This window comes from Carcharodon carcharias (assembly GCF_017639515.1).
Source record: "Carcharodon carcharias isolate sCarCar2 chromosome 27 unlocalized genomic scaffold, sCarCar2.pri SUPER_27_unloc_4, whole genome shotgun sequence".
In the NCBI taxonomy this organism is placed as follows: domain Eukaryota; kingdom Metazoa; phylum Chordata; class Chondrichthyes; order Lamniformes; family Lamnidae; genus Carcharodon; species Carcharodon carcharias.
In genome coordinates this window covers 629,325-640,000 of record NW_024470648.1, presented here as the reverse complement: position 1 = coordinate 640,000, position 10,676 = coordinate 629,325, and the positions used below count along the sequence as shown (strand labels likewise).

At 48.8% G+C, this 10,676-nt stretch overlaps 1 protein-coding gene across 1 annotated transcript in view; it reads right to left on the bottom strand.

Annotated features, from left to right (window-relative positions):
- Positions 1-3,620, bottom strand: part of LOC121273936 (zinc finger protein 239-like) — a 14,474-nt gene extending 10,854 nt beyond the window's left edge. Inside the window, exon 1 of the mRNA XM_041181060.1 lies at positions 3,565-3,620. The gene's annotated coding sequence lies outside the window, so the exon portion shown is untranslated. The remainder of the gene's footprint in view (positions 1-3,564) is intronic.
- Positions 3,621-10,676: the final 7,056 nt, after the last annotated feature.

The following is a 10,676-nucleotide window of genomic DNA, read 5'->3' as shown; positions in this document are numbered from 1 at the left end:
AGAGAGAGAGGCAGGGGAGAGAGAGAGAGATGGAGACAGAAAGAGAGAGACAGAGAGAAGCAGGGGAGAGAGAGATGGAGACAGAAAGAGAGAGAGAGAGACAGAGAGAGGCATGGGAGAGAGAGATGGAGAGAGAAAGAGAGAGAGAGAGAGACAGAGAGGCAGGGAGGAGAGAGATGGAGACAGAAAAAAGAGAGAGGGAGGGGCAGGGGAGACTGAGAGATGGAGACAGAAAGAGAGAGAGAGAGACAGAGAGAGGCAGGGGAGAGAGAGATGGAGATAGAAAGAGAGAGAGAGACAGATAGGGGCAGTGGAGAGAGAGATGGAGACAGAAAGAGAGAGAGACAGAGAGAGGCAGGGGAGAGAGAGATGGAGAGAGAAAGAGAGAGAGAGAGGGGGCAGGGGAGAGAGAGATGGTGACAGAAAGAGAGAGAGAGAGAGATATAGAGACAGAAAGGGGCAGGGGAGAGAGAGAGATGGAGACAGAAAGAGAGAGAGAGGGGCAGGGGAGAGAGAGAGATGGAGACAGAAAGAGAGAGAGAGGGGCAGGGGAGAGAGACAGATGGAGACAGAAAGAGATAGAGAGAGAGAGAGATAGAGACAAAAAGAAAGAGAGAGCGAGACAGACAGAGAGAGGCAGGAGAGAGAGAGATGGAGACAGAAAGAGAGAGAGAGAGAGCGGGGCTGGGGAGAGAGAGAGAGATGAAGACAGAAAGAGAGAGAGAGACAGAGAGATGGAGACAGAAAGAGAAAGTCAGAGAGAGGCAGGGGAGAGAAAGATGGAGACAGAAAGAGAGAGAGAGAGACAGAGAGAGGCAGTAGAGAGAGAGATGGAGACAGAAAGAGAGAGAGAGACAGAGAGAGGCAGGGGAGAGAGAGAGATGGAGACAGAAAGAGAGAGAGAGACAGAGAGGCAGTAGAGAGAGAGATGGAGACAGAAAGAGAGAGAAAGAGACAGAGAGAGGCACAGGAGAGAGAGATGGAGAGAGAAAGAGTGAGAGAGACAGAGAGAGGCAGGGGAGAGAGAGATGGTGAGAGAAAGAGAGAGAGAGGCAGAGAGACAGAGAGAGGCAGGGGAGAGAAAGATGGAGAAATAAAGAGAGAGAGAGAGGGGGGCAGGGGAGAGAGAGAGATGGAGACAGAAAGAGAGAGGGGCACGGGAGAGAGAGATGGAGACAGAAAGAGAGAGAGAGGGGCAGGGGAGAGAGAGATGGAGACAGAAAGAGAGAGAGAGAGAGGGGGGCACAGGAGAGAGAGATGGAGACAGAAAGAGAGAGAGAGAGAGGGGGGCACAGGAGAGAGATGCAGACAGAAAGAGAGAGAGAGAGGGGCAGGGGAGAGAGAGAGATAGAGACAGAAAGAGAGAGTGAGAGAAACAGAGAGGGGCAAGGGAGAGAAAGATGGAGACAGAAAGAGAGAGAGACAGAGAGGGGCAGTGGAGAGAGAGATGGAAACAGAAAGAGATAGAGAGAGACAGAGAGGGGCAGGGGAGAGAGAGATGGAGACAGAAAGACAGACAGAGACAGAGAAGGGCGGGGAGAGAGAGATGGAAACAGAAAAAGAGAGAGAGGGGCAGGGGAGAGAGAGAGATGGAGACAGAAAGAGAGAGAGAGAGAGGGGGGGCAGGGGAGAGAGAGAGATGGCGAGAGAAAGAGAGAGAGAGAGGGGGCCAGGGGAGAGAGAGAGATGGAGACAGAAAGAGATAGAGAGAGAGAGATGGTGGCAGGGGAGAGAGAGAGATGGAGACAGAGAGAGAGAGGGGTGCGCTGCGGAGAGAGAGAGATGGAGACAGAAAGAGAGATGGAGACAAAGAGAGATGGAGACAAAGAGAGATGGAGACAAAGAGAGATGGAGACAGACAGAGAGATGCAGACAGACAGAGAGATGCAGACAGACAGAGAGATGCAGACAGACAGAGAGATGCAGACAGACAGATGGAGACAGAGAGATGGAGACAGAGAGATGGAGACAGAGAGAGAGTAAGAGACAGAGCGAGGTATGGGCGAGAAAGATGGAGAGAGAGAGAGAGACAGACAGAGAGAGGCAGGGGAGAGAGAGATGGAGACAGAAAGAGAGAGAGAGACAGAGAGAGGCAGGGGAGAGAGAGATGGAGAGGGAAAGAGAGAGAGAGAGAGACAGAGAGAGGCAGGGGGAGAGAGAGATGCAGACAGAAAGAGAGAGAGAAAGAGAGATAGGGGGCAGGGGAGAGAGAGATGGAGACAGAAAGAGACAGAGAGAGGCAGGGGAGAGAGAGATGGAGACAGAAAGAGAGACAGAAAGAGAGAGAGGGGGCAGGGGAGAGAAAGATGGAGACAGAAAGAGAGAGAGAGAAACAGAGAAAGAGGGGCAGGGGAGTGAGAGATGGAGAGGGAAAGAGAGAGAGAGAGAGACAGAGAGAGGCAGGGGGAGAGAGAGATGCAGACAGAAAGAGAGAGAGAGAAAGAGAGATAGGGGGCAGGTGAGAGAGAGATGGAGAGAGGGAGAAACATAAAGAGGCAGGGGAGAGAAAGATGGAGAGAGAAAGAGAGAGAGAGAGGGGGGGCAGGGGAGAGAGAGATGGAGACAGAAAGAGAGAGGGGGGGCAGGGGAGAGAGAGATGGAGAGAGAAAGAGAGAGAGTGAGGGGGGGCAAGGGAGAGAGAGAAGGAGAGAGAAAGAGAGAGAGAGAGAGGGAGACAGAGAGGGGCAGGGGAGAGAGATGGAGAGAGAGAAACAGAAAGAGTCAGGGGAGAGAGAGATGGAGACAGAAAGAAAGAAAGAGAGAGAGAGAGAGAGGCAGGGGAGAGAGAGATGGAGACAGAAAGAGAGAGAGAGAGGGAGACAGAGAGGGACAGGGGAGAGAGATGGAGAGAGAGAGAAACAGAAAGAGTCAGGGGAGAGAGAGATGGAGACAGAAAGAAAGAAAGAGAGAGAGAGAGAGAGGCAGGGGAGAGAGAGATGGAGACAGAAAGAGAAAGGGGCAGGGGAGAGAGAGATGGAGACAGAAAGAGCGAGAGAGAGAGAGAGAGATGGAGACAGAAAGAGAGAGGGGCAGGGGAGAGAGAGATGGAGACAGAAAGAGAGAGAGAGAGACAGAGGGAGGCAGGGGAGAGAGAGATGGAGACAGAAAGAGAGAGAGAGAGAGGAGCAGTGGAGAGAGAGATGGAGACAGAAAGAGAGGGAGAGAGAGATGGAGACAGAAAGAGAGGGAGAGAGAGATGGAGACAGAAAGAGAGAGAGAGAGAGATGGAGACAGAGAGAGAGAGAGAGAGAGAGAGAGGAGCAGTGGAGAGAGAGATGGAGACAGAAAGAAAGAAAGAGAGAGAGAGGAGCAGTGGAGAGAGAGATGGAGACAGAAAGAAAGAAAGAGAGAGAGAGAGGAGCAGTGGAGAGAGAGATGGAGAGAGAGAAAGAGAAAAAGAGAGAGGGAGAAAGGGTCGGAGGGAAGCGGAGAGAGAGAAAATCAGAGTGGAAAGGGGCGGAACACAGCACAGCGGAGCAAGCCGGGGGCACGGGAAGGGGTGATCGTGGCAGAGGGAAGCGGAGACAGGGAGGGGGGTTGGACACAGAAAGATCCCACACTCACCTCCGGAGATATCGCACAGGCCCGGTCTCTGGAGGCGGTGCATCCGCGATGGGAGGAGCAGAAAGAGAGAGAGAGAGAGAGAGACTCACAGACAGAGAGAAAGAGAAGGAGGAATATCACTGAAATAGACCAGAGAGATTGACACAGTGTTATAGGAGGAAAGGACTGTCACTCAGAGAGAGAGGGACTTACACAGTGTTATAGGAGGAAAGGACTGTCACTCAGAGAGAGAGATTTACACAGTGTTATAGGAGGAAAGGACTGTCACTCAGAGAGAGAGATTGACACAGTGTTATAGGAGGAAAGGACTGTCACTCAGAGAGAGAGGGATTTACACAGTGTTATAGGAGGAAAGGACTGTCACTCAGAGAGAGAGAGATTTACACAGTGTTATAGGAGGAAAGGACTGTCAGAGAGAGAGATTTACACAGTGTTATAGGAGGAAAGGACTGTCAGAGAGAGAGAGAGATTTACACAGTGTTATAGGAGGAAAGGACTGTCACTCAGAGAGAGAGATTTACACAGTGTTATAGGAGGAAAGGACTGTCACTCATAGAGAGAGAGATTTACACAGTGTTATAGGAGGAAAGGACTGTCACTCAGAGAGAGAGATTTACACAGTGTTATAGGAGGAAAGGACTGTCACTCAGAGAGAGAGATTTACACAGTGTTATAGGAGGAAAGGACTGTCACTCAGGGAGAGAGATTTACACAGTGTTATAGGAGGAAAGGACTGTCACTCAGAGAGAGAGAGATTTACACAGTGTTATAGGAGGAAAGGACTGTCACTCAGAAAGAGAGATTTACACAGTGTTATAGGAGGAAAGGACTGTCACTCAGAGAGAGAGATTTACACAGTGTTATAGGAGGAAAGGACTGTCACTCAGAGAGAGAGATTTACACAGTGTTATAGGAGGAAAGGACTGTCACTCAGAGAGAGAGATTTACACAGTGTTATAGGAGGAAAGGACTGTCACTCAGAGAGAGAGATTTACACAGTGTTATAGGAGGAAAGGACTGTCACTCAGAGAGAGAGGATTTACACAGTGTTATAGGAGGAAAGGACTGTCACTCAGAGAGAGAGATTTACACAGTGTTATAGGAGGAAAGGACTGTCACTCAGAGAGAGAGATTTACACAGTGTTATAGGAGGAAAGGACTGTCACTCAGAGAGAGAGATTTACACAGTGTTATAGGAGGAAAGGACTGTCACTCAGAGAGAGAGATTTACACAGTGTTATAGGAGGAAAGGACTGTCACTCAGAGAGAGAGATTTACACAGTGTTATAGGAGGAAAGGACTGTCACTCAGAGAGAGAGATTTACACAGTGTTATAGGAGGAAAGGACTGTCACTCAGAGAGAGAGATTTACACAGTGTTATAGGAGGAAAGGACTGTCACTCAGAGAGAGAGATTTACACAGTGTTATAGGAGGAAAGGACTGTCACTCAGAGAGAGAGATTTACACAGTGTTATAGGAGGAAAGGACTGTCACTCAGAGAGAGAGATTTACACAGTGTTATAGGAGGAAAGGACTGTCACTCAGAGAGAGAGAGATTTACACAGTGTTATAGGAGGAAAGGACTGTCACTCAGAGAGAGAGAGATTTACACAGTGTTATAGGAGGAAAGGACTGTCACTCAGAGAGAGAGAGATTTACACAGTGTTATAGGAGGAAAGGACTGTCACTCAGAGAGAGAGAGATTTACACAGTGTTATAGGAGGAAAGGACTGTCACTCAGAGAGAGAGATTTACACAGTGTTATAGGAGGAAAGGACTGTCACTCAGAGAGAGAGATTTACACAGTGTTATAGGAGGAAAGGACTGTCACTCAGAGAGAGAGATTTACACAGTGTTATAGGAGGAAAGGACTGTCACTCAGAGAGAGAGAGATTTACACAGTGTTATAGGAGGAAAGGACTGTCACTCAGAGAGAGAGATTTACACCGTGTTATCGTAGGAAAGGACTGTCACTCAGAGAGATTTACACAGTGTTATTGGAGGAAAGGACTGTCACTCAGAGAGAGAGAGATTTACACAGTGTTATAGGAGGAAAGGACTGTCACTCAGAGAGAGAGATTTACACAGTGTTATAGGAGGAAAGGACTGTCACTCAGAGAGAGAGATTTACACAGTGTTATAGGAGGAAAGGACTGTCACTCAGAGAGAGATTTTTACACAGTGTTATAGGAGGAAAGGACTGTCACTCAGAGAGAGAGAGATTTACACAGTGTTATTGGAGGAAAGTACTGTCACTCAGAGAGAGAGATTTACACAGTGTTATAGGAGGAAAGGACTGTCACTCAGAGAGAGAGATTTACACAGTGTTATAGGAGGAAAGGACTGTCACTCAGAGAGAGAGGGATTTACACAGTGTTATAGGAGGAAAGGACTGTCACTCAGAGAGAGCGAGATTTACACAGTGTTATAGGAGGAAAGGACTGTCACTCAGAGAGAGAGATTTACACAGTGTTATAGGAGGAAAGGACTGTCACTCAGAGAGAGAGATTTACACAGTGTTATAGGAGGAAAGGACTGTCACTCAGAGGGAGAGAGATTTACACAGTGTTATAGGAGGAAAGGACTGTCACTCAGAGAGAGAGATTTACACAGTGTTATCGGAGGAAAGGACTGTCATTCAGAGAGAGATTTACACAGTGTTATTGGAGGAAAGTACTGTCACTCAGAGAGAGAGATTTACACAGTGTTATAGGAGGAAAGGACTGTCACTCAGAGAGAGAGATTTACACAGTGTTATAGGAGGAAAGGACTGTCACTCAGAGAGAGATTTACACAGTGTTATAGGAGGAAAGGACTGTCACTCAGAGAGAGATTTACACAGTGTTATAGGAGGAAAGGACTGTCACTCAGAGAGAGAGAGATTTACACAGTGTTATAGGAGGAAAGGACTGTCACTCAGAGAGAGAGATTTACACAGTGTTATAGGAGGAAAGGACTGTCACTCAGAGAGAGAGATTTACACAGTGTTATAGGAGGAAAGGACTGTCACTCAGAGAGAGAGATTTACACAGTGTTATAGGAGGAAAGGACTGTCACTCAGAGAGAGAGAGATTTACACAGTGTTATAGGAGGAAAGGACTGTCACTCAGGGAGAGAGATTTACACAGTGTTATAGGAGGAAAGGACTGTCACTCAGAGAGAGAGATTTACACCGTGTTATCGTAGGAAAGGACTGTCACTCAGAGAGAGAGATTTACACAGTGTTATAGGAGGAAAGGACTGTCACTCAGAGAGAGAGATTTACACAGTGTTATAGGAGGAAAGGACTGTCACTCAGAGAGAGAGATTTACACAGTGTTATAGGAGGAAAGGACTGTCACTCAGAGAGAGAGAGATTTACACAGTGTTATAGGAGGAAAGGACTGTCACTCAGAGAGAGAGATTTACACAGTGTTATAGGAGGAAAGGACTGTCACTCAGAGAGTGAGATTTACACAGTGTTATAGGAGGAAAGGACTGTCACTCAGAGAGAGAGATTTACACAGTGTTACAGGAGGAAAGGACTGTCACTCAGAGAGAGAGAGATTTACACAGTGTTATAGGAGGAAAGGACTGTCACTCAGAGAGAGATTTACACAGTGTTATAGGATGAAAGGACTGTCACTCAGAGAGAGAGAGATTTACACAGTGTTATAGGGGGAAAGGACTGTCACTCAGAGAGAGAGATTTACACAGTGTTATAGGAGGAAAGGACTGTCACTCAGAGAGAGAGATTTACACAGTGTTATAGGAGGAAAGGACTGTCACTCAGAGAGAGAGAGATTTACACAGTGTTATAGGAGGAAAGGACTGTCACTCAGAGAGAGAGATTTACACAGTGTTATCGTAGGAAAGGACTGTCACTCAGAGAGATTTACACAGTGTTATAGGAGGAAAGGACTGTCACTGAGAGAGTGAGATTTACACAGTGTTATAGGAGGAAAGGACTGTCACTCAGAGAGAGAGATTTACACAGTGTTACAGGAGGAAAGCACTGTCACTCAGAGAGATTTACACAGTGTTATAGGAGGAAAGGACTGTCACTCAGAGAGAGAGATTTACACAGTGTTATAGGAGGAAAGGACTGTCACTCAGAGAGAGAGATTTACACTTTGTTACAGGAGGAAAGGACTGTTACTCAGAGAGAGCGATTTACACAGTGTTATAGGAGGAAAGGACTGTCACTCAGAGAGAGATATTTACACAGTGTTATAGGAGGAAAGGACTGACACTCAGAGAGAGAGATTTACACAGTGTTATAGGAGGAAAGGACTGTCACTCAGAGAGAGAGATTTACACAGTGTTATAGGAGGAAAGGACTGTCACTGAGAGAGTGAGATTTACACAGTGTTATAGGAGGAAAGGACTGTCACTCAGAGAGAGAGATTTACACAGTGTTATAGGAGGAAAGGACTGTCACTCAGAGAGAGAGATTTACACAGTGTTATTGGAGGAAAGGACTGTCACTCAGAGAGAGAGATTTACACAGTGTTACAGGAGGAAAGGACTGTTACTCAGAGAGAGCGATTTACACAGTGTTATAGGAGGAAAGGACTGTCACTCAGAGAGAGATATTTACACAGTGTTATAGGAGGAAAGGACTGACACTCAGAGAGAGATATTTACACAGTGTTATAGGAGGAAAGGACTGTCACTCAGAGAGAGAGATTTACACAGTGTTATAGGAGTTAAGGAAAGAGAGCGGGAGGACGAGGGAGAAGAGTAACAGAGAGAGGGATGGGTAGCAGAAGGTTTAGTTAGATGGAGGAGGAGGAGGAACTGATAGGGTCAGAGAGGCAGCAGGAATACAGGAAGCGAGATCAAGAGAGGAGGTATAGAGAGATTGGGAAAGGTAGGACGAACAGAGAGGGATAAAGAGAGAGAGAGACGTAGAGAGACGGAGAGAGAGACAGGAGGAGCAGAGAGATGGAGAGAGAGAGGGCAAGAACAGAGAAAGGGAGAGGAAGTGAGAATGAATATTTAGAGGGAGAGGGCAGAAAAGCAGCAGGTGCAGAGGAATGGACAGCAAGAGAGGAGTAACAGAGAGAGGGAGAGAGCAGAGGAACACCGAGGGGGTGAGAGAGGAGGAACACAGAGGGGGAGAGAGCGGAGGAACAGAGAGAGGGAGAGAGAGGAGGAACAGAGAGAGGGATAGAGAGGAGGAACAGAGAGAGGGAGAGAGAGGAGGAACAGAGGGAGGGAGAGAGTAGGAACAGTGGGAGGGAGAGAGAGGAGGAATACAGAGGGGGTGAGAGAGGAGGAACAGAGAGAGGGGGAGAGAGGAGGAACAGAGGGAGGGCGAGAGAGGAGGAACACAGAGGGGGAGAGAGAGGAGGAACAGAGAGAGGGAGAGAGAGGAGGAACAGAGAGAGGGAGAGAGGAGGAACAGAGGGAGGGAGAGAGTGGAGGAACACAGAGTGGGAGAGAGAGGAGGAACACAGAGGGGGAGAGAGAGGAGGAACACAGAGGGGGAGAGAGAGGAGGAACACAGAGGAAGGAGAGAGAGAGGAGGAACAGAGAGAGGGAAGGTGAGTGAGAGAGGAGTAACAGGGAGAGGGAGAGAGAGAGAGGAGGAACAGACATAGGGATAGAGAGAGTGAGAGAAGGGAGAGGGAGAGGATGTGAGGAGGAACAGAGAGAGGGAGAGATAGAGGAGGAACAGGGAGAGGTAGAGAGAGGGGAGGAACAAGAAGAAGGAGAGAGAGAGAGGGAGAGAGGAGGAACAGAGAGAGGGAGGGAGAGAGAGGGGAGGAACTGAGAGGGGGACAAAGTGGACAGAGTGAGAGAGGAGGAACATAGGGGGATAGGAACAGGGAGGAGAGGAACAGAGACGGAGAGAGTTACAGGAGGAACAAGGAAATGGAGGGGGAAAGATATGAGGAACAGAGAGAGGAAGAGAGAGAGGAGGAAGAGAAGAGGAACAGAGAGAGGGAGCAGGAGCGAGAAGGAACAGTGAGAGGGAGGGAGAGAGAGGAGGAACAGAGAAAGTTGTAGAGAGAGAGAAGGAAAACAAAGAGGGAGATAGGGAGGAGGAACAGGTAGAGAGTGAGAGAGGAGGAGGAGTAGAGAGAGGGAGAGGAGGAACAGAGAGAGGAGAAACAGAGAGAGGTAGAGAGATAAAATGGAGCAGAGAGAGCGGGAGGGAGAGAGTTGGAACAGAGAGGGTGAGAGAGGGAGGGAGAGGAGGAACAGAGAGAGGGATGGGGAGAGAGAGGATAACAGAGAGAGGGATAAAGAGTGGACGAAGAGAGAAGGGGACAGAGGGAGGAAGAACAGAGGGAGGGAATGGAGGAATAGGGCGAGGAGGAACAGAGAGAGATGTAGAGAGAGGGAAGGAACAGAAAGTGGGAGAGATAGAGGAGGAACAGAGAGGGAGAGAGGGAGGAGGAAGAGAGAGAGTGGGAGAGAAAGGAGGAACAGGGAGAAGGAGAGAGAGAGGAGCAACAGGCATAGGGAGAGAGAGAGTGAGAGAAGGGAGAGGGAGAGGAAATGAGGAGGAACAGAGAGAGGGAGAGGGAGGGGAGGAACAGTGAAGGGTAGAGACTGGGGAGGAACAGAGAGAGGTAGAGAGAGGGGAGGAACAGAGAGAGGTAGAGAGAGGGGAGGAACAAGAAGAAGGAAAGAGGGAGAGGAAGAGAGGAGGAACAGAGATGGTGAGAGAGAGGGAGAGGAGGAACAGAGAGAAGACGAAAGAGAGAGAGAGGAGGAAGAGAGAAGGAGCGAGAGGAGGAACAGAGAGATGGAGAGGAGGAAGAGAGAGGGACAGTGAGAGGAGGAACAGAGAGAGGGAGGGAGGAAGGGGATGGAGAGAGAGAGGGAGGGGGTGAGAGAGGAGGAACAGAGGGGGAGAGGAACAGAGAGGAGAGGAACAGAGAAGGAGAGAGGAGCAGCAGAGAGAGGGAGGGAGAGAGAGGAGGAACAGGGATGGAGAGAGAGGAGGAACAGCGAGAGGAAGTACAGAGAGAGGAGGGACAGAGAGGGAGATGGAGAGAGCGTCAGAGAGAGGAGGAACAGAGAAAAGGAGAGAGAGGACGATCAGAGTGGGAGAGAGGAGGAACAGAGAGAGGAGGGTGAGAGAGAGCAGGAACAGACATAGGGAGAGAGAGAGTGA